The following is a 24,310-nucleotide window of genomic DNA, read 5'->3' as shown; positions in this document are numbered from 1 at the left end:
CTACTGGAATTCCATCACCTCCAGGAGCTTTGCAGTGATGCTTCCTAAGGCCCACTTGACTTTGCATTCCAGGATGTCTGGCTCTAGGTAAATGATCACACCATCATGAATATCTGGGTCATGAAGATCTTTTTTGTATAGTTCTTTTGTGTATTTTTGCCACCTCTTCTTAATATCTTCTGCTTCTGTTAGGTCCATACCATTTCTGTCATTTATTGTGCCCATCTTTGCATGAAATGTTCCCTTGGTATCTCTGAGTTTCTTGAAGAGATCTCTAGTCTTCCCCATTTATTGTTTTTCTCTATTTCTTTGCACTGATCACTGAGGAAGGCTTTCTTATCTCTGCTATTCTTTGAAACTCTGCATTCAGATGCTTATATCTTTCCTTTTCTCCTTTGCCTTTCACTTCTCTTCTTTTCTCAGCTATTTGTAAGGCCTCCCCAGACAACCATTTTGCCTTTTTGCACTTCTTTTTCTTGGGGATGGTCTTGATCCCTGCCTCCTGTACAATGTCATGAACCTCCCTCCATAGTTCTTCAGGCACTCTGTCTATCAGATATAATCCCTTGAATCTATTTCTCACTTCCACTGTATAATCATAAGGGATTTGATTTAGGTTGTACCTGAATGGTCTAGTGGTTTTCCCTACTTTCTTCAGTTTCAGTCTGAATTTGACAATAAGGAGTTCATGATCTGAGCCACAGTCAGCTCCCGGTCTTGCTTTTGCTGACTGTGTAGAGCCTCTCCATCTTTGGCTGCAAAGAATATAATCAATCTGATTTTGGTGTTGACCATCTGGTGATGTCCATGTGTAGAGTCTTGTGTTGTTGGAAGAGGATGTTTCCTATGATCAGTGCGTTCTCTTGGCAAAACTTTTAGCATTTGCCCTGCTTCATTCTGTACTCCAAGGCCAAATTTGCCTGTTACTCCAGGTATTTCTTGACTTCCTACTTTTGCATTCAATTCCCCTATAATGAAAAGGAGATCTTTGGAGGGGGGGGGGCGGGTATTAGTTCTAGAAAGTCTTGTAGGCCTTCATAGAACTGTTCAACTTCAGCTTCTTCAGCATTACTGGTCGGGGCATAGACTTGGATTACTGTGATATTGAATGGTTTGCCTTGGAAACGAACAGAGATCATTCTGTTCTAATTTCCTTTAGATTTGACTGGCTTGACCTCTTTTCAGTCCAAGGGACTCTCAAGAGTCTTCTCCAACACCACAGTTCAAAAGCATCAGTTCTTTTTGGTACTCAGCTTTGTTTATGGCCCAACTCTCATATCCATACACGATTACTGGAAAAACCATAGTTTCAACTATATAGAAATTTTTTCAGCAAAGTAATGCCCCTTCTTTTTAATATGCTGTCTAGGTTGGTCATAGTTTTTCTTCCAATGAGCATGCATTTTTTAATTTTGTGGCTGCAGTCACCATCTGCAGTGATTTTGGAGCCCAGGAAACTAATATCTGTCACTGTTTCCATTGTTTCCCCATCTGTTTGCCATGAAGTGATGGAACTGGATGCCATGATCTTCTTTTTTGGAATATTGAGTTTTAAGCCAGAATTTTCACCCTCTTCTTTCACTTTCATCAAGAGGCTCTTTAGCTCTTCTTTGCTTTCTGCCATAAGGGTGATATTATCTGTATATAGGAGGTTACTGATATTTCTCCTGAAATCTTGATTCCAGCTTTTGCTTCATCCAGTCTGGCATTTAGTATGATGTACTTTTGTGCTCAGCTGAGAAAGAATCTGCCTGCAATTCGGAAGACCTGCATTGGATCCCTGGGTTGGGAAGATTCCCTGGAGAAGGGCAAGGCTACCCACTCTGGCATTCTGGCCTGGAGAGTTCCATGGACTGTATAGTTCATGCGGTCGCCAAGAGTCAGACATACTGAGTGACCTTCACTTTCACTTTTACTCTGCATAGAAGTTAAATAAGCAAGGTGACAATATAGAGCCTTGATGTGCTCCTTTCCCAATTTGGAACCATCCATTGTTCCATGTCCAGTTCTAACTGTTGCTTCTTGACCTGCATACAGAGTTCTCAGAAGGCAGGTCAGATAGTCTGGTATTCCCATCTCTTTAAGAATTTTCCACAGTTTGTTGTGATCCACACAGTCAAACACTTTAGCATAGTCAGTGAAGCAGAAGTAGATGTTTTCTAGAACTCTCTTGCTTTCTCAGTGATCCAGCAGATGTTGGCAGTTTGATTTCTGGTTCCTCTGCCTTTTCTAAGTCCAGCTTGAACATCTGGAAGTTCTCGGTTTATGTACTATTGAAGTCTGGCTTGGATAATTTTGAGCATTACTTTGCTAGTGTGTGAGATGAGTGCAACTGTGTGGTAGTTTGAACATTCTCTGGCATTGTCTTTACTTGGGATTGGAATGATAACTGCCTTTTCCAGTCCTGTGGCCACTGCTGAGTTTTCCAAATTTGCTGGCATATTGAGTGCAGCACTTTCACAGCATCGTCTTTCAGGATTTGAAGTAGCGCCACCCTCTGCGGTTCCAGTAGAACTCCTTTGGAGTTCCATCACCTCCACTAGCTTTGTTCGCAGTGATGCTTCCTAAGGCCCACTTGACTTCGCACTCCAGAATGTCTGGCTCTAAGTGAGTGATCACACCATCATGGTTATCTGGGTCACTAAGATCCTTTTTTGTATAGTTCTTCTGTGTTTTCTTGCCACCTCTTCTTAATATCTTCTGCTTCTGTTGGGTCCATACCATTTCTGTCTTGAAATATTCCCTTGGTATCTCTAATTTTCTTGAAGAGATCTCTAGTCTTTCCCATTCTATTGTTTTCCTCTATTTCCTTTCATTGATCACCAAGGAATTCTTTCTTATCTCTCCTTGCTATTCTTTGGAACTCTGCATTCAGATGGGTTTATCTTTCCTTTTCTCCTTTGCCTTTCACTTCTCTTCTTTTCTCAGACAACCATTTGGCCTTTTTGCTTCTTCTAGGGCATGGTTTTTGACTATTGCCTGCAATACAATGTACAAAAGATCATTATCAGTGGACTGCAGTCATATTCTCCTCAATTCCTAGAGAATGTCCATGTCATGAAGGGAAAGAAACACCACGCAGAAATATCTTGTATGTGACCAAACAAGTAGCTTCTGCTGTAGAACATTTGTTCCAGTAAGTTTACGGGCATTTGGAAGTACTCAGATACATTCTAATTACACCTAGAATCTTGGAATTCTTTCATGTCATTCTTGGCATTTCAATACCCACCTTCATCAAACCAATGATATTATTGAGAGTTTGGATGCCATGGTCTGAGGACAGTTAGCATAAACACTGACCATGTGTTCTGGGTCAGCTCAGTCCCACCTCGTTTGACCTCAAAAATCTGAAGATTAGAGCTGGGCTCTTCTTGTGGATTGAATGCCTCATACCGTATAATCCTTTCAGCTGAACTGAGAATCAAAAAAGTAATGGTCTCAAAATCATTTCCAAGCAGTAGAATTAACAACGGCATGATGCCTGTGGGCCTAGACAGATGGAGACTGGATACTCACATGAAGCTGTGATTTCTGGATTGACTTGGAGTCTTGTGGCAGTAGTGATTGATGGAACATTGATTGCAGAGTCATTGGTCCAATGGCCAAGTGAGCCTTGCCACTTGTCACATTGAAATGTGGGTCTACTTTCTTAGAGCTTTCATCATACCACTGAAGCCTCATCTAATTCCATCTCATCCATCAGTACTGCCTTCATTATTTTCTACTCCCTTCTGGGTACAGAGCAGATGGGAAGGGACTTGTTTTGAATTTGATTCATCCACAGTTAACCTTCCGGGATATTTGAGCCAGAAGACAGGATGATACTTCCTAGAAATTGCCACATCAACATGAGGAGTTTTGATTCACTCTGGGCGTGGTCCTGGGAGGTTAGGTGCCAAAGAAAACTGCTAAAAAGATGTCAAGCCAGGTGAGTTTCCAAGACCACATGGATAGAACTGTTGGAGGAGAGGGTGAGATGGAGAGTAGATGGTAGTGTATTACCTAAGACCACATGTAAAACAGATAGCCAATGGGAATTTGCAATATGACTCAGGAAACTCAAACTGGGGCTCTGTGACAACCTAGGGGGTGAGAAAGGGTGGGAGGTGGGAGGGAGGTTCAAGAGCGAGGGGACATATGTGTACCTATGGCTGATTCGTGTTGATGTATGGCAGAAATCAAACCAACATTGTAAAAGCAATTATCCTTCAATAAACATAAATTTAAAAATTTTTTAAAAATGGATTGCAAGGAGGTGGCAGAGGGACACAGCATGAAGCCTGAGGGGGGCTGGGGCCCTCTGACCAGGAACCAGAAGGAAGCTGGTGAGGCTTCTGGAGACAGTAGCTGTGTTTCTAGATGGCCAGAGACTCAGGTATGCAGCGCCACCTCTGCAGAGGTTTCAAGGGTAACAAAAGGCGGCTCCTGGCACTCTGTTCTCTGCTCTCTTCCTTGAGGGATCCCCAGCAGCTCTGAGAGCAGCTAATAGGGTGTGCCCCCGAGTCTCCCCCTCCCTGCCGGCTGTGCGTCGTCCATCAGGAGCTGCTCTGTAGAGCACCTCCTGGCCCCCAGTACACGCAGTGTCGAGACTTCTGACGCAACTGCTCTTGCTTTTATAGGGTTGAACGTCAGGATGCTAGACGCGTGGTGCAGAGGTTCCAATTGCCGGGAAAGCAAAGGAAAAGGGAGACTGTCACTTCGCTCTTGGCTTTAGTGCTTATTCTCATTGGAGGGAAATACCTCCTCTGAATTAATGGGGACATTCAAGGAAGGGTAAAGAAATCATAATTCAGTAATAGTGTGGAATCGTCGGCCTCCACCTCAGCGCCTCGTGGGCCCGCAAGTCATGAGGAATTGAAAGGATTTGTAATGGCAGCACACGTCAGTTCTGCACAACAGCACAACTGTGCTGAAACGCAGAACAAGAAAATCGTTACAACTGTTTGCTTCGTTTTGGGCCAAATTTATATTTCCTCATAGAGCAAAGGAAGGTGAAGTACAGGTGTTTGCCATCAAAACTCTTAATCTGTAATCATTTGACTTATTATCCAAACTTAGGTACAGATTATCCTTTTTACCCCCAGAGAAAATGAAGTATGGGCACTTCTAATTGAATACATTGATATGTATGGTTTAAAGGGAAAAAATGAGAATACGTCAGAGCAGGCCCTACTACACACACAGCTCTGAGTCACCATTTAAAAAGAAAACGGGGCGTTGGTAATAATAGCATGAAACATGGGCAGATACATGTTAGTGATATTTCGTTTTCATGCAGAAGACAAGGCTTTTTCTGTTTCAAGCGATACATTAGATGATTGGGTTCTCAAGAAATCAAACCCCGTTCCCCTGTCAAGTTCTGAAATAAAATGAAAAGTATAACAGATGGAGAGAGAATATCACCTCTATCACTGCTGCTGATGATCGTTTTGAAGACTGTGGCTTACTCCTAAGAGCTCATGGGCTGGGAAGCAAGCAGAAGGTCCTACAGGGATGCGCAGTCTGCAGGCGGAGCAATTCTTCAGGGGGAGGAGTGAAGTGATTGAGAGACAGACAGACACACACACACACACACACACACACACACACACACAAAAGAGACATGGATATCTGCTGGCTCCCTTGCCCACTTCTTCCTTCTAAACTTCCCAATGAAATGCCCGTCTGGAACAGAAGGAAGAGAGCTGAGGACTGTGGTGCTGGAATTACTCCACGTGGAAGTCTTTCTCACTACTGTGGCTGTTTACTTGACAAGTTGCATCCAACTCTTTGTGACCCCATGGACTGTGGCCCACCAGGCTCCTGTGTCCATGGGATTTCCCAGGCAAGAATACTGGAGTGGTTTGCTGTTTTCTTTTCCAGGGGAATCTTCCCGATTCAGGGATCTAACCTGAGCCTCCTGCATTGGCAGGTGGATTCTTTACCTCTGAACCACCAGGGAAGCGCAAGATATACATAAAAGACATAAAAGTAGAATATAAAATAGATAAATAGGAAAAGGTAGCTTTAAGGTGAAATAAAACACCCCATCTTTGAATCTGTCTCTAAACTGATATTCAAAAAGTGGCTGACAAATACCCAGACACATGTGGTGATAAGGTGAGAATCTGCCACAGGGAAGCGGGGACCCAAGGCTGAAGTGACCCTGTCACCAATCCCCAGGGAGAGCCCTTGAGGATTTGCACCAGAGGCAAGTTCCCTCCACCCTGCCCAGGGCTTCCAGATGGGGCTCTGACCTTAGAGGGCAGGCCAGGTAACTCCCCAGCCAAGCCAGCCCCTCCGCCCTCAGCATCACGTTAACCACCTTCTTTTAATGAAGGATTCCGTTCAACACTTCTACTAAAAAGGCTCCTTCTAAAACCCCCTCAATAATTTGTCAAGTGAACAGTTTGTGGCCTGAGATTCATATTTGATAAAAGTCTTCTCCAAATATTTGTCTTTCATCATAACCATGAGAAGAAAACATCTTTAGCCAAGTCGTTTCAGCACGTAGTATTCATGAATTTCCGCAGGGCCTGGAGACAACTTTGCAGCAACTGCCGACAGGACCCCGGGCTCCCTCCTGTCTCTCCTGCACCCTCTTCTGCTCTTCGCCCTCCCCCCTGAGACCAACCCTCCAACTTGGGGGCAGCTTCCAGCAGGGTGGCTGAGCACAGAGCAGAAATAACCTTCAAAACCGCCCGCCTTCCTGCACAGACTTTCTAGAGATGCTCTAGTGATGCCTGGAACAGCCCCTCCCACGTGGCGGGATAATTCTGGTGCACAGGTGAAACCAATACAGAAAACGGGTTTCTCCTGACCTAGTTCCAGCAGCATTCGGAGAGACAGGATTCCCCAAGGAGCCTCACAGCCAAACACCCCTGAAGAGGCTGCTCAGTATTCAAGGAGCCGTCTTTAAGACAGTCACCACTCCGGGACCAGTGAGGCTTCCCCAGAGATACCAGTAGGTGGTCTGTGGAGAGACAGAGAGAGAAAAGAAGGAGAAGGGAAAAAGAGGGAGGAGAAGAAGAGAGAAAGAAAGACAAAAGGAAGGAAAGGGAAGGGAAGGAGAAAAGAGAAAAGAAAGAGGAGAAGGAGAGAGAAAGACGTGTCTGAGGACTCCTGCCGCAGGTGAGGGGGCTGCGGCCCGTCCACAGGGTGGACGGCAGGCTGGAGACCCGAGAGGCGCTGCAGGGGCTGTGCACAGCCGTCTGCCACAGGAGGCCCTGTGCACAGCCGTCTGCCACAGGAGGCCCTGTGCACAGCCGTCTGCCACAGGAGGCCCTGTGCACAGCCGTCTGCCACAGGAGGCCCTGTGCACAGCCGTCTGCCACAGGAGGCCCTGTGCACAGCCGTCTGCCACAGGAGGCCCACAAACCGTCCCGGGTGGACAGAGGAACAGACCGCATGGCGCTCTCCAGCGAAGCCCAGTCTGCACACCCGCAGCGCTCGATGCCGGGAATCGCACCGAGCTGTCCCTACACACAGCGTCGTTCACACACTGGCAGCCCGCTGAGGATTACGAAGCAGGGGGCAGGGGACAGGATCCGAGGGGCACCGTGGAAGGACAGCTCGGGCCTCAGTTCAGACGAGGGAACAACGTCATTGCCGGAAACTAAACAAAGGTCCCAGCATGAAGTGGAACATGTGCTTTCCCCAGAGTGTTTGTTCTGCTAACGAAACGCCAACCCAGCAGCTGCTAGTTTCGTCCTTGCCGCCTTCCTCACCGACACCTTGGGAGGATGCGCTTCCTTCAGCGCGGCTTCCCGCCAGGTAGCTCTCGAGGTTGGAAAACTCCGCCGCGAACGCAGCCCGCGGTGGGGACAACTCAGGTGGCTCGTCTCTGGAGCGCGCTGGTCCCTGAGGGGTTGACACTGGCCTGGTTCCCAACACCCGATATCACTGCTCTGCAAGCCTCCAAACCCACTTTGCACAGGAATGCTGAAACCACGTGAACTGAAAGGTGCTTTGGGGTGGGGGGGAAAAAAAGCACAAAGCTGGTATTCTAACTAAAGCAGAATTCCCTTCCTTTGTCGTGTATCTGCCAGTGATGTGATGGATCAAGAAAGTTGTTAAGTCATAAATTGCACATGGGGAATAAAATGTTGATTCTCTCTCACAACGTAGACTTGGGAGAACAGTTTTACCCCCAGGTTTCTTAGCAAGTTCACCGTGTTTATATTCGCTGGATACACATTTCAGCATGAATGTGACGGAACACATTCCAACACGCAGATGCAGGCAAAGCATCTTGCCACGCAAGCAAAGACCTGACAGTGTTAACACATTTAAAATGTTGTCTAATGCGTGTGGCACATTTGCCAAGACATCGACTATAGAAAATGGTTAACATTTTTATGCATGTTTTTTTCCTGCAAGGAATCAAATTTAGATTTGTGTGCATTGCCTGGAATAGTAAGTAATTATTACTTATTGAATATTCTCATCTACCTTGATCATTGAGGATCTCTTTTTTGTTTTATGTTACACAATTAGGGGAAACTTTCTAGAATGTTTTTATCTTTTTAAATGTATTTTTCAAGTGCACACAGAAGTGCATTTAAATTTAGACCATGTGTATATTAGACCTAGTGTGCTCTTACACAGAAAAAAATTAAAACAGCAGAGTAAACAGCAATGGACCAAGGTTTCCCATTATTATGTGAGCCTATTGTTTGTATTCCATATACCTCCCTGGTTTGCTTCTGCTATTTCCTCCTATTGAAATGACTCGTCCCTGCTCTTCTCTGAATGTCCAAATGCAGCCTAACTCAAACGTCACCATCTCCAACCCACCTCTCCCAGCTCTGTTGAACTTGGTCCCTTCCTTAAACACTAAGAGTCTCACTCTACCGTTCAGGGCAGTCTGCATTTTGTTCTTGTGTTATTTTTTTCATTCTTACAAGAACAATCCCTGAAGGTAGGCTCTCAGTCACTCAGAAGAGGACTCTTCATTAAATAGGTGCAAAGTGAATATCATTGTGATGTAGAATGAATAGATAAGAACTGAGAAAAACCCTCACAGAAATTCAAGAGCAGGTCCTAGAACTGAAACAGCTCTAACACTTTTAAGCGTACTAAATTTTCTTTGTCTAAACTGTCATAATCAAGCAGTCCCAATTCTCTTTATAAGCTGAATATAAAAATCTTTGAATGGGAGAATGCTCTGTGTGCTAATCATTAAAAACTACAGATAAAGAGCTCATCAAAGAATAACTTTGAGAAATAAATGACATAAAACAAAAGTACCATTTTAAGATTAGGAGAAGAGTAGACCATAGGATGGAGAAGGCAATGGCACTCCACTCCAGTACTCTTGCCTGGAAAATCCCATGGACGGAGGAGCCTGATGGGCTGTAGTCCATGGGGTCGCTAAGAGTCAGGCATGACTGAGCGACTTCACTTTCACTTTCCACTTTCATGCATTGGAGAAGGAAATGGCAACCCACTCCAGTATTCTTGCCTGGAGAATCCCAGGGACAGAGGAGCCTAGTGGGCTGCTGTCTATGGGGTCGCACAGAGTCGGACACGACTGAAGCGACTTAGCAGAAGCAGCAGCAGCAGACCATAGGATGTAGGAAATGGATGCAACCCTAAGAGATGTACGGCTAACACTTCTGAGATGAATTGTTCTCCATCCACTTTTTCATTCAACAACTATCTTGTTGTTTGTTCAGCCGCTAAGTTGTGGCCAACTTTGTGACCCCATGGACTGCAGCAGGCCAGGCTTCTCTGTCCTTCACTATCTCCTAGAGTTTGCTCAAACTCACGTCCATCGAGTCGGTGGTCATCCAACCATCTCATCTGCGGCTGCCCCCTTCTCCTGTCTTCAATCTTCAACCTCTGCTCCTAGCATTAGCTTCTTTTCCAACAAATATTTAGTTATATTTTAAATCTGACACTCTTCTTGCTGCTGAGCAGATGACGGTAAACAAATTCCCTGCTTACAGTAAATACATGTAAAATCAATAAGGTGCCAGTAAGCAGGGTGTGAGTTTGCATCGAAGGCTATCAAGAAAGACCTCTAGGACAGGTGGTCTTTGAACTGAGCCTTAGATGAAAAGGTGGTAGGAGCAGCAGCCACATCCAAAGAGGAACTTTCCAGACCAGGGCACAGTGAGTACAAGTGCCCAGAGGCACGGAGGTTACTTGGTTCTTGAGGAAAAGTAAGAGCCCATCACAGTTAAAACAGAGTGAACAGGCAGAGGTTGGCAAGAGCCGGTGTGAACGTGGCGGGTAGCTGACCATGCAGGGCCCTTGCAGGACACAGTTAAAGATTTGGGATTTTATTCTGTGCAAGATAGGCATCTGTTGGAGAGCTTGGGCAGGGGACTTAACGTGACTCGGATCTAGGTTTAGAAGGGTCCCTCTGGCTTCTGTGTGAAGATCAGGGTCAGCTAGGCTGGTGGTGATAAGTAGTGATGAAGTGTGGGAGTCATTTAGGACAGTACAGTAAGTCCCCTACATATGAACCTTCAGGTGGCCAACTTTCCAAGATACAAACTGCATTCCATCAACGTCAGACGTGAGCGACATCGCAGCTTGTCCTCCGTCTCCTGTCACTGATGACCCTCCAGCTCCACCGTCTCTCACCTCCTCTCCTTCCTCCAGTCAGTAACCCTTCTTGCCTGTTCACTGGATTCAGCCCCTGCGTGCCCGCTGCTGTACTTAATTCAAGGTCCTGAACTATCAGATTAGAAATGTCTTCTTTATTTTTTGTTTGCTTTTTATGTATTATTTGTGTGAAAACTATTATAAACCTGTTGCAGTGAAAGAAAAGTGAAAGCATTAGTCGTTCAGTCTTGTCCCACTCTTTGTGACCCCATGGACTGTATCCCTCCAGGCTCCTCTGTCCATGGGATTCTCCAGGCAAGAATACTGGAGTGGGTTGCCGTTCTCTTCTCCAAGGAATCTTTCCAACCCAGGGACCGAACCCGAGTCTCCTACACTGCAGGCAGACTCTTTACCATCTGAGCCACCAGGGAAGCCCAAGCAAACTGGTTATAGTACAGTACTATATAGCCAATTGTGTTATCTGGGTCCCTAAGCTAACTTTGTTGGAATTACAAACAAATTGGATTTATGAACATTCTCTCAGAATGGAGCTTGTTCTTACACAGGGCACTTACTGTAGAGCCAGGGGCCAGGCAAGCGATGCAGGTCCTGGTGTCAGGGCAGTAGCTGTGGAGTGGTGAGAAGTGGCTGAATGCTGCATACGTTTTGTTAGAACCAAGGTCACATTGTAGCTCAGCTGGTAAAGAATCCGCCCACAACGCGGGAGATCCCGGTTCAATTCCTGGATTGGGAAGATCCCCTGGAGAAGGGAACGGCTATCCACTTGAGTTTTCTGGCCTGGAGAATTCCATGGACTGTATTGTCCACGGGCATCCCTAAGAGTCGGACATGACTAAGCGATTTTCATTTTCACTTTCAAGGTCACATTACTCTTTTAGGCTGTTACTGAGTAGGATTCTACCAGAGGTGGATGAAAGAAAAGTTCCCTTTCTACTGGGACTCTGTGATAACAATGCATCCTGGCACTCATGCCCCACCTTCCTCTCTGGGGCCTCAGCTGTTAGGATTAACCCCTGTTCTCAGAGATACCTGGGTGACAGGCTTTGTGTCAGAAGGCAAGCCAGATCCCAGAGCTCCAAAGCTGCTGTTCCTTCCACTCAATCTCATGTTTTGCCAGTGGTCTTCTGCATACCTAAGAGGAATTTTGAACAGAAAGGCCATATGTAAAGTATTTTTTTTAGCATTAGGAAAAGTTCTGAATATTAACTAAATGGTTAACTTCATAAAAAATCACAAGCATCTTATTTTCAAAAGGCTGGGGTAATGAATTTTAGCAATACTCTTATTTTATAGGCTGCAAGCAATAATGCAATAATTTATATTTGAGCAATTCTAGTAAGTGACTGTGTGGGGTAGCACTCACACTCAGTGAGTGATATTTCCTCTGCAGCCTTGTTTTGAAATATGTGTCTAAATTTTAAATGTTATTAAAAGCCTACCTGAAAATGCCATTTAAAGAACTCTTTCTAAGAGTACAAATGTGAGTTTGTTGCTATTCTTGATGATACATATATTTATTTATTCTGAAATATTAGCCAATGATGTCTTTTTTTTAATCCTGAAAAAATTTTCAATCACCTATGCGTTTACTCTAAGTCATTAACCAATCCTCTCACAGGCCTGATGGCTCAGCCAGTAAAGAATCTGCCTACAACGCAGGAGACACAGGAGATGTGGGTTTGACCCCTGGGCCGAGAAATCCCCTGGAGGAGGAAATGGCAACCCACTCCAGTATTTTCTTCCCTGGAGCATCCCTTGGACAGAAGAGCCTGGTGGGCGACAGTCCATGGGGTTGCAAAGAGTTAGACACAACTGAGCCCACAATAGGTTTTATTGTAATAGCAGTATTGTGCTAGACAGTGCTTTTAATTGAAACAGTAGGATTCTAACCAATTCTTTCCTTCCTGTTCTCGAATAAGAATTTAACTGTTCTTAGAGAGTCTTGGTTGCTATTATATTTAGAATGCATGATGCAATTACCCATATTTTGAACAAGAAATATGGACATTGACATTAAAAAGGCTTCCCCCTCACATATTGTGAGTCATTTTTCCTCCACTGGACTTTTTCCTGCATATTTCTCCTAGACCTACACCTGACTCGGAAAAAACTCTAGGCCTCTTGAGTCAAGAATTTATTTCTTCCCCTTTCCCAACCATCCTCCAGAAACTCAAATTGAATGGAATGCATTCTGCATCTGTGGATGGTCCTGTGGTTCATATTTTGGCCTAGAGGTAGGAAGAATAATCTAGAACTTAGACACAGCTCCTGTTCTCTGAAGACCCGACTCCTGAATAAGCCCTCAGGTGACATGATCTGAAGAAAGGCCTGCCATTCAGCTGAGGGTCTAAATAATGACACTTGATGAAGTCTACCAATTTATTCTTTTTTAAAAATTAATTTTGATTGGAGTATAGTTGCTTTACAATATCGTGTTAATTTCCAAAGTGAAGTAGAGAGGTGAAAGTTGCTCTTTGCAACCCAAAGGACCATACAATCCATGGAATTCTCCAGGCCAGATACTGGAGTGGGTAGCCTTTCCCTTCTCCAGGGGATCTTCCCAACCTGGGTATCAAACCCAGGTCTCCCGCATTGCGGGCAGATTCTTTACCGTTGAGCCACAAGGGAAGTCCAAGTATCCTGGAATGGGTAGCGTATCCCTTCTCCATCAGATCTTCCCAACCCAGGAAGCGAACTGTAGTCTCCTGCATTGCGGTATAGTTGCTTTAAAATGTTGTGTTAATTTCTACTGTACAGCATAATTAATCAGCTATACGCATACATATATCCCTTTTTTCTTGGATTTTCCTCCCATTTAGGTCATCCAGAGCACCGAGTAGAGTTTCCTGTGCTAAAATGAGTATTTAAAAAAAAAAAAAAAAAGAGTATTTTTCCAAGTGTCCAAAGGGGATTTTTAACCATTTTTTGTTTCATTAAAGAGGAGTTCTGTCATCTCTTTTCATGTTCCTCACCATTTTGCTAATCCTGGATAGTAGGAGAATTTGCAGATGTGAGTCAGGGATTTCATTCCATCCATATTTACTGGCGCAAGGTTCTTTTGAGATACAGAAAGGAGCGCCTCTATTTAAATAAGAGCGGTCACCCAGGGTGCTCAGGATGACTCTGCACACTTGTTAGGAACAGTCTCATCGGTTAGAGGGTGTCTGGGGCCCCTTTGGGCCTTCCCAGGTGGCAGAGTGGTAAAGAATCCACCTGCCAAAACAGGAGATGCGAGTTTGGTCCCTGGGTAGGGAAGGTCCCCTGGAGAAGGACATGGGAACTCACTCCAGGACTCTTGCCTGGAGAATCCCATGACAGAGGAGGCTGGCGGGCTACAGTCCACAGGGTCACAGAGAATCAGACACGACTAAGCAGCTGAGCGCACACACGCAGGGTGCCTTCCAGCGAAAACCTTTCAGGTTCCCACACAGATGTTAAAGGGACACTTCCTGTCTTAGAAGATGCTAGAATGGAGGTGTGTGGATTCCCTGTATGTAGGATAAAATGATTTATCCTGTCAGAGTCACTGAGTTTCAGACCCACTTTTTTGCCTATTGGATTCTCTGAAAGTCAGACAAGCTTCAACCCTAATGGCTTATTTTAGTTGTTTTCAACAGATTATGTAAGAGTAGAAATCAGAGGCTATTATGCTCCGGGTCTTCTGTTTCTCCTTGTTCTGTTTTCAGCGCTTATACTAAGCATGAAGGAAGAGCACAGTGAAATGGTTATTTGGCCCTTTTGTTAGGTCCCGGGGTCCAACATTTTCTAATCCCATTAACAAAAAAGTACATTGCCACTCAAAACCACAAACATCGCAAATATCTAAGTTTATGAAACCAGTAATTCACCTTACACATATTTTCTCATAGAGCTTTAAGGCCATAACCAAACAATTCCTCTTGAAATTACACAGAGAAATTTAGTCATATAATATAAAAAATAAGGAAGTTCTCTCTGTATAATATAATGAAAATAAATTTCACAGAGAAATTTAGTCAGATAATATAAAAAATAAGGAAGTTCTCTCTGTATAATATAATGACAATAAATTTCACAATCTGAACAATGTTAACTTTGTAGGAGGAGTTAATTATTTAAAAAATTATTGCTGTATTATGTGCAATTAATTGTGCTTTATGCCAAAAAAAATCAGTGTTGAATGTTTGCTTAGTACACATTGTTAAAGTAAGAATTTTTATTATATGAAATTATAAATTAAATTCGTGTACCAAATTTGGCTTGAGGATGGCTTGTTGCCACTGAATTTACAAGAGGAAGTGCAAAACATACCAAAAAGGAAAAGAATTTATGGTTTTCCTCATCAATGCATCTATTTTTCCCAGATACATAAATGGTTGCTGATTCTATTCCCATCCTGTGAAATGTGGACCCCAGGGAAGCAACAGGGCCTGCCAAATGAAAGGGCACACACCCTGTCTACAGCAGTAATGGATACCTATCTAGGGAATGAAGAATCCGCAGAAACAGGCAGGGGTTACTTGTGTCTGATTCTGTCTGTACAGTTGACTTGCCTATTAATGCCACTTCAATACCCGTGAGCTGAAAACTTTAGGTATATTTTATCCCATGGAATAGAAACGTAGAAGTGACCAGCATCAGTTCTTAAAAAAGTCACTTGTGCATTGCTGTAGGTCTCTCCCATGGAAAATTTATGACCCATGTTTTTAAAGTTTCAGTAAATCTTTTATCTGAAAGCCAGTACAATTCAACAAAATGCCCTTAGATTTTCTAAACAACTTATAAGTAAATCCACAATTCCTTTAAAAGTTAGAAATTCTTTTAAGCACCATCATTCAAATTTTTCATTTAAATAGTCATGTTCATTTGAAAATGTAACTTATACTTTAAAATTACATTTGCCATTAAATATCCTCAGATTTTATAAAGCAGAACTAAATCATGGATGAAATAGACTCGACCTGTTAAACCGCCAAGACACACTTTATGCTTTTACTTTCTAAAATTAAAATTTATAAACATAATTTCCCCTCCAGCAAAGCCAATTTGGTTTCCTTTGAATGAAGAAGACGTGTAACTGGTAGGTCAGGAGAGAAAAAAGAAGAGCATTAATTGAGTGGCAGTGATAGTTCACTCTTCACGCTTAGTGTAAAGTAAAAAAATAAAATAAAAAGAGGTCGATCTTTATATCACAGGCCCTTTCTGTTATGACAGAAGACTCAGCATTCCTAATACTGATAGGCCATACAACTGTCCAGGTGTGACCTATATTTATGCTACGAGGACAATTTTAATTGTTACCTCATTGGAGGGTCGGTCTTTCACAGCCGTCACTTGTTCATGCTTGAGGACGTGCTTAAAAACTGCCCTTCAATCTTAATCATTTCTGCTGCTAGCTCATTATGAACAAAATAATAGGTTTTCCAGCAACGGGTTCAATGTGCATCACAAGCCGCAGTGTTTACAAAGATGACAATGACAGGAAGTATCCCGAGATGGGCTAACTAAAGCACACAAAACGCAAGACAGAAAGCTCTCCAGAAACCTGGCTGAAGTTTGGAAGCACTTCCTTGTTTTGAGAAGTGTGGAGGAGTCTCAGAGTTCTGTTTGATCCTAGCGATGATGCTTAAGAGGGAGCAGGAAAGGTCATGTCGAAACTGCCAAATTCTGCCAAAAAACGTGTACCCTGCACTCTTTCCTAGCCAAGTCTTAACAGACATTGCCCAGTTCACACCTGACAGTCACAAAAGAAATCTCCCAGCTTTGTAATGGAAACTTGCTGGGTACCGGATAGACTCAGTAAGGCCTAAAGCTCTAAGAAGGCAGCCGTTTCTCAATAATCAATAAATAACTCTGCCAGCTTCCATTCATATCCATATAGTTTATCTCTCTGAAATAGCTTTCAAAGAAAATTTGCAAAGGCCTGAATACATACATAAATACACACACCTCAAAATAGAAGAGAGGAAAGCAGAAGTCAGGAAATAGATGTTCAGCTTTTCCCGAGGCAGTTCCCTAAAAAGCAAATAGAAGCTGGAAAAGGGGGATGAGCACTCATCAAGAGAACATTTATATGATGAACAGACAGAGGAGTGAAATTCACATACATACACAAACCGCTTGAACCAAAGGACGTTACTCCTAGAACGTTTATGCAGGGCTAACTTGTAAGTGTGCTTTATATATTTTAGCTCTTTATTTGAAATACTGACCTGTGTCCCATATAATACTGAGGTTACTATCTGTAATTTTTTTTTGTCTTTCATATCTCACTTTTAAGAAACTTTAGTTAGTAGTTTCCTACAAAAGCAAGAGGATTTACTGACTTTGTCACAATTGTGAGTTTATTGTTCTCTTGATAAATACACCAGATTTTCTCAGGTGCATATAAAGACAGTGTGCTCTGATGAAGTCCAGGAAAGGAGAGAAACTATTACTCTTACCAGACTTTGCTGGTTCTGTTCAACCAAACTGACCTAAGGAACAAGCATAAGCTTAGCTTGGAGGCTCTAGTGTCTTCACTGAACAATGTAACTCATATCATCAGCACGATCTTTATGATGAAACATTTCTAAGAACAGCTTAAATATTGTGACAAGGTGTACAATAATGAGTCTGCCTGTGAAAATCATTATTTTTTAATGTATCATCATTGTTTCCATATGACTAAAATGTACGGTTAACAGTAAAGAGTTTATAATTCATACCTGAAAATCTTCCAAGAAGATCCTCAGCTAAAATTTTTGGAAAAAATATTTTGTTTTCCAAAGCATCAATTTTCAAATGGCATAATTCTACTACCTGGCCTTTCCTTTTCTTTCTATAGGCTCTAACAAAGAGAACAGTACATTTTGTTTGTAATTTAAAATTCATTAACTTGTGCTTTCCTTACAAAACTATTCTGAATAGATAGTATACTCCTAATAGTCAATATATAGTTCATCCTATACTTAATAAAAATTCCAAATAGGTACACTTTAAATTTTAATCACTTTAAGTCATTACATAGCTTTCTTGCTCTTTTACAAACTCACTGACATTTTACAGCTTACAAAATCTCTTAGTTTTCACTTGCAATTAACGCAGCTTCACTCACTCCAACTCAGTTGTTTCTCTAAACTTAAGATATCCATTGGATGGATTCCAGTTTCCACGATAGAAGATTCTGGAGATAAAAGTGTTTCCTATTTACTTTGCTTCATCCTAGTATATGTAAAACATGAAACACTTTATATTTATTTTAACTGGAACTAATTGGCTCTTAGTATAACACCTCTGCTTTAAATTTATATCTACTGCAGATTACCTAAGAAAACAATACATTTGGCTTTCAGTTTTGAGATCGGTTGGGTGGATGCAAAATCCTCTAATCCTGGTACCCAAGACACTGCATTTTTCTAGTGCTAGGATGAGACGCACTGGGCACTTACCATGAAGGTACATCACTCTGGCTGGTGATATAGTGTAGATGTTATTACACTAGACTAGTCAAAATGCATCCTTTAATTTGCATCCTTAATCCTTTAATAAATCCCCTAATACATCTGAAAACACATGCATTTCCTCACTTCTGCCATCATTCCTTATTCTCCTATTCATCCCACAAAACCAGAAACATTCCAAGAAATTTAATTTTACACTGAACCGTTCTCAGGGTGACCTTTAAAATTTAATAGCAACAACAACAAAAAAATCTCACTGACAAGGACCAAGTCACTTGTACCTCAAAATTAACTGCACACTGAGCAGCTGACTCTGTACAAAAATCCCCCAATTCAAATCAAGCCCAGCGTTTTCTAAGAAGCAGGGGAACCACATGTCACATCAGGTTGCTGCGTTCAAGGTCAGTCCTCAGCTCAGACAGTCCCCGCTCTGCAATACAGCTGGACAATAAAGACACATCACTTCCCTGGGAAGCTGGTCTGGAGCTGTAACGACAAGTGGGCTGAGTGGCCCAGGGGTCTTCATTTCTGTCTAACGACTGGTGCATTTAGTTTGCTGAGACCTTGCGAATATACACCCCTCCCCAGTAAAGCAATCCTGCACACACCAAGATTTTCCCACCAAGTGTTTTCATTTCCAGAAGTGAAATGGGCTCAAAATTTTCAAAATCATGTTGAAAAACAAGAAATGTTTGTCTTTCTTCCTATTTACTTCTGGAAAATCTATATTCCAGGAAAGAATGTGTTTCTGCCTAAATCTTAAAAAGAGAATGAGGAGCACTTCCAGATACTAACGGGGGGGGGGCAGTGACTATTCTGAGCGTGTGTTTAAATGGTCAGGGATCACCTTGCAATGTAAAGTGAAGGAAAGTGAAGGATCACTTACCCTGGACTCAAAAACATCTACAACTGAGCCGCCCTCTGTATAACCAGCATTTCCCAGGTTTCTGTGTATATGTTACTGTTTCGGTTTCATGTGTCAGCAAATGTCTGTTTACGCGGCTTCCTGTTATTAATTATGGGAAGCAGGTTTTCTTGAAGTACATTAGAGGCTCTTTCAAGTCTCCTCCAGACAAGGCAAGACATTGGTGATTCCTTTAATGTTTGTACAAAGCCGGAAATGGAGTTAAAATACATTGTTGCCTTGTATAGCTTACAACCTCTTATCTCTCACAGAGGGGTGGGGTAAAGACAGAAATAATAATAATTTAAGAAAAAGCAAATCACAGCAGTTTCTATTCCCATCTCTAGACACTGAGATAACAGAATTGGATACGTTCTTTATGACGATTAATTAACGGATCACAGCATGAAGTCTGAACTCTAAACGCTGACAAAAATGTTTCCAAGATCAACTCAAATTGTAAAGTGCTCAAAGACAGGAAGAGAGGTTCCAGTGTAAAGTTATCTATAAAGAAACAAAAATACTGACCTGATTTCTGGTGTATTACCAAGCTTTTCCTAGAGAAACATCTGGTCGGTCCATCTAGCTCTCTGCCTTTGAAATAGGAGCAAATATACTTGCATGCGTTCAAATCCTAAAGGAGCCAAAACATCTGGAAGTTTTAGAAGAAAAGCAAAATAGTTATGGGGGGAAATCCAGATTAAAAAAATGCAGATGTTTAATTGACCTGTCAGTTACGTTAGGAGGAAAGAAGGGCAGAAATAACCAGAAGCCACTGGTGGAAAATTAAAATCGTTTCATGAGCCAATGCCAAGCTAAAAGCAGTGAAAACTGTAACAGAATACAGACAGGGGCTTTCTCAGCTGAGATCTGAAAATGTTACCATGTGCGATTTTGTAAATTAGCCATTTCCAAAAAAAAAAAAAAAAAACCTTTTGCATTAAAGCACAATAAAAGTTCTTCAGACTCTCCTCTCTCTCTTTGGTAGTTAATTTGGGCACTTAGGCAGAATTTAGCTTTCATCAGAGACAAACTCTCCCCCTACCCCGTGCTCCTCGCCCCCTTTCTGAGACCCCCTAATACTGCTGAGTGGCCAGAAATTACAGATGCAAAGGGGAGCTGACAAATGACGGCCAGGCCCCTCCCCCCGAGCTTAGACAGTCAAAGCTGCTGCCAGAACATGCCTGAGAGCAGGGAGTGCAGAGACAAAGACACAAAGATTCCATTTTCTCAGTGAAAATAGACTTCATGTGTAAAACACTAGTGAGAAAAATGGAAAGCTGACACATATGTGCAATTTTCGAGAGGCAGGGCTGGATCTTTCAAGAAGATTGAAATTGCATTTGATTGCATCAAAAACCTAACAAATGTTGTTTAACCTAAGAAGTCTTTTCAGTCTGTAAAAAGACATTCAGTGGCAAGATACTTTATTTTTTTTTCTTTTTAAGCACATGGTGCAAAAGGAAAAAGAGTCTTGAGCTCAGTAAAGAGACGTTGATTTCATCCTACTGCTACATCAAGAATTAACCCTGGTTCAGTTCACGGGTCTACAGAATAAAGGGGAAAGTTAAAAAAAAAATACTCTATTAAATCAAAGGGTTCAGAGAGATAATATTAAATCCTTATGAGTATGTTTTCTATAAAAAGAATCCCCTCCCAGCAGCCTCAGGGTATCATTACTGGAGAGGCAGCAAGTGGTTTATTAGAGATTCAAGCCATGGCATCTGGGCCTTGCCAAGCATGCAAGTTGCAGCCTGTGAGCCCCTGGCTCCCACAGTCCCTCGGCATCTCACGGTAAGTGCTGTCTGCCTGGCCGCGCCCTGTGCCCCGCGTGTGTAGGTGCAGAGGCTGGGACCAGCAGACAAAGAAGAGCATCCTCAACTACGATGGAAGCCCATGCTTTTCTTCCTCCCTAAATTCTTTCAGAGCTGAAAAGAGAAATGTGAGAGGAAAAAAAAAAGAAATCACAATGTGAATTAGGGAACTAATTTAGAACATACCTTCAAGTGATACTCTATATCTGTTGTAAGTCCCTATAGAAGGCAAGAAAGAGGGAGAGAGAAAGAGAGAAAGTTCAAAGTTCATCATAATCCTTTAAAGCAAGGGAGGGGGCTTCCCCCACCTGCCTTCTTAGATTGTCAACATTGGTGCATCTTTGTGTTTCTTTTTTTTTTTAATTTATTTATTTTAATTGGAGGCTACTTACTTTACAATATTGTATTGGTTCTGCCACACATCAACATGCATCTGCCACGGGTGTACACGTGTTCCCATCCTGAACCCCCTCCCACCTCCCTCCCCGTACCATCCCTCCAGGTCATCCCAGTGCACCAGCCCCAAGCATCCTGTATCGAACCTGGACTGGCGATTCGTTTCTTATATGATATTATACATGTTTCCATGACATTCCCCCAAATCATCCCACCCTCTCCCTCTCCCATAGAGTCTGAAAGACTGTTCTATACATCTTTTTCATTTCATACACCATGCAAACACATTCAGTCGTATATGGAAACTGACCACAGGACCACCTTTAGACAGGAGAGAACTCTATAAGATTTAAACGAACCAGTTGGTAGAATTTTGTTTTACTTAAATATCATGGGCTTTGACCAAGTGCTCCTCTGAAACCTTTAGTAAACATTTCTCTCCCAAATTAAGTCTATTTTCATCCCCAGCCCAACCATTCAATGGTTTTCTGTTCTTCATAAATGGGTTCAATCCATGTGGAATACTTAGGATGGGCTTAAAATAAGTGTCAGACCATTAATAGCTTAAAATGTAATTAATAGCAGTTGTCAGTCTTAATTTTAAAAATTTGCAATATTTTTTTTAATTGAGAACACCTATTGTCCTCTATCACTCCCTTCCAAGTTCTTGCTATTCTTATACTTCTTTAATTAATAGGAATAGTGGAGAGAAAAGGCAGCTAAAAATTAACTGCATAGTGTAATTAAGGATGACTGAAAGGAAAATGAGAGTGTTAGATAAGTCCTATGACCATTGACATGTTTCACACAAACCCTTTATTGTAAATTTTAAAAAATTCAAGTCAGTATACTTTCTAGCTTTCCTTTCCAATCAAATCAAAATACAGGAAATTTGTAACATGCGTTCATAACATCGAGGTTTTCTTTGTGGCATTAACAATGATCTGACTGCCCCTAGTACCCACTTATTTGCCACGAAAAGGGAATAAGGTGAATGGAGTGCTTGTTTGGGAGTTTGGGAGCATAATTTAAAATTTTTTTTTTTTATTTGAAGGATAGTTGATTTAAAAGGTTGTGTTAATTTCCACAGTACAGCAAAGTGACTCAGTTATACACATATATACGCCCTTTTATGACATTCTTCTCCATTATGGTTTATCACAGGATACTGAATATAGTTCTCAGTGCTGTACGGTAGGACCTTGCTGTTTTCCATCCTATATATATAAAACAGTTTACATCGTCTAATCCCAACCTCCCACTCCACCCTCCCCTAAACCTCCCTCCTTGGCAACCACAGACCTGTTCTCTAGGCCTGTGAGTCTCTATCCGCTTCATAGACAGGTCCCTTTGTGGCATACTGTAGATTCCACGTACAAATGATATCATGTGGTATTTGAGTTTTTCTTTCTAATTCATTTCGCATGATCATCTCTAGGGCCATCCACCGTCCTGCAGACAGCATGACTTCATTCTTTTTTGTGGCTGAGCAGTATTCCACTGTATATGTGCATCATGTCTTATTACCCATTCATCTGTGGTCAGACATGTACACTGTTTCCATGTCTTGGCTGTGGTGAATAGAGCTTCAGTGAAGACAGGGGTACGTGTATCTTCTTGAACTCAAGCTCTCCACAGGTAGATGCCTGGAATAGGATTGCTGGACCACACAGCAGCTCTATTTTCAGTTTTTTAAGGAACCTCCATACTGTTATCCAGAGTGGCTGAACCCACGTACACCCCCAGCAGTGCAGGAAGTTTCCCTTTTCTCCACACCTTTGGGCACACAACTTTTTATGCATATTCAGTCACTCTGTAATTTTAGTGAGCCTCTGAGCCCCAGTTTCGCAATTTATTATAGGAGGAATTTTGCCAATCACAGAAAATTGTTTGAGGGTAAACCTACGAATGCCACATGGGCTCCAAAATGCAGACATATGTGTGTGCATAGGGGCAGGGGGCTTGTTAAATTCCAGTCCTGTCTGAAAACTTTAAATTTCACATGAAGAACAATTTGGTGTCATGAACAGAAACAGGAAGTTCCTTGTACATTTAGTAAAATAAATCAGTTAAGAAACTCGGCCATCACCATACCTCAGAGGTTGATGGGTGTGTATGCGTGGCCTTTTCAGAGTGTTTCACCCTTCCGTGATGTTAAAGCTGACACTGGGACTTTGAATTTCTTAAAGCATATCTGACATATCTCTTTAAATGAACTGTTTCTCCACTTGTTAGTGGTTTGCCTCCTATAAGCGGATGTGCACAGAGTAGCTGGGTGAGCCCCCGTGAATCAGAGTGGTCCCCAGCCCGGCCCCTTCCCGCTCCCTGGCTAAAAACAGGAGCTGTGCTAAGCGCCTCCCCGCAATGCCACACCCACAGCCTCTGCTGGGGAGGCCCCTCGTGGTGGCAGGGGGAGACTTGTGGGCGCCCATCACCCCTCCTTGTCACTTCATCCTTCGCCTGCGCCCCTGAACTGTCTCGAGAGCCTCACCCCAAGTGCCTAGGAGCATAGAAGAGAAGTGTGGGAAGGAAACACATGTCACCTGGACAGAGAACATGGGTAGTCTTTTTAAGTAAAAGTAACAGAGATACATTACTAAAGAGGGAATGCACTGTCTAACTGAAGAAGATCAACAAACTCACAAACCCACAACACTGTCTTGTACGGTATTTTTTACAACAAGATGCCAGGCTTCTCTGGCTCCGTAGTAAAGGGGGGGAGCACATTGTTTGTCTTCATTTAGTTTACTTGAAAGGAAGAGACCACATTGCTTAATCACATTCGACATTTCCATTTTTGAAAATTCAAGCATTATTGTAGACTAGAAGAACGATAGAGATATAGCACAGGATTATTTAGGTAGATAAATTAGTCTCTTTAGAGAAATTAGATGATAAAAATAAAGCAAATATATTTAATGGGTTTGGGGATGAAATCTAGGTTTATTTATCAATTGAGCTAATAGTATTTAATATTTTAAAATCTTTTTACACATGGGAAGTACATCTAAAGGAAAACTAATGCTTATAATTAATTAGCCTAGTGGAGGTTGGCAAAACTATCTGTTTTATCTTTTCAGGGGTCTCTGCTTGTTATTTTACGGGGGAGGAGTGGCATGCAATGTTTTCTGGGTTAAATGGGTAACCCTAAGAATGGGAAAATTTAGGATATGAAAAATTGGCAGATCTCTATGGATTGCCAGATTGGAGAACATTTC

General features: G+C 42.4%; 1 long non-coding RNA gene across 1 annotated transcript in view; it reads left to right on the top strand.

The window, feature by feature from the left end:
- LOC133228206 (uncharacterized) overlaps positions 1-24,310 on the top strand; it is a 68,793-nt gene that overhangs the window by 19,814 nt on the left and 24,669 nt on the right. The window lies entirely within an intron of this gene.

This window comes from Bos javanicus, chromosome 16 (assembly GCF_032452875.1).
Source record: "Bos javanicus breed banteng chromosome 16, ARS-OSU_banteng_1.0, whole genome shotgun sequence".
In the NCBI taxonomy this organism is placed as follows: Eukaryota; Metazoa; Chordata; class Mammalia; order Artiodactyla; family Bovidae; genus Bos; species Bos javanicus.
This window is presented reverse-complemented; position numbering and strand designations above follow the sequence as displayed.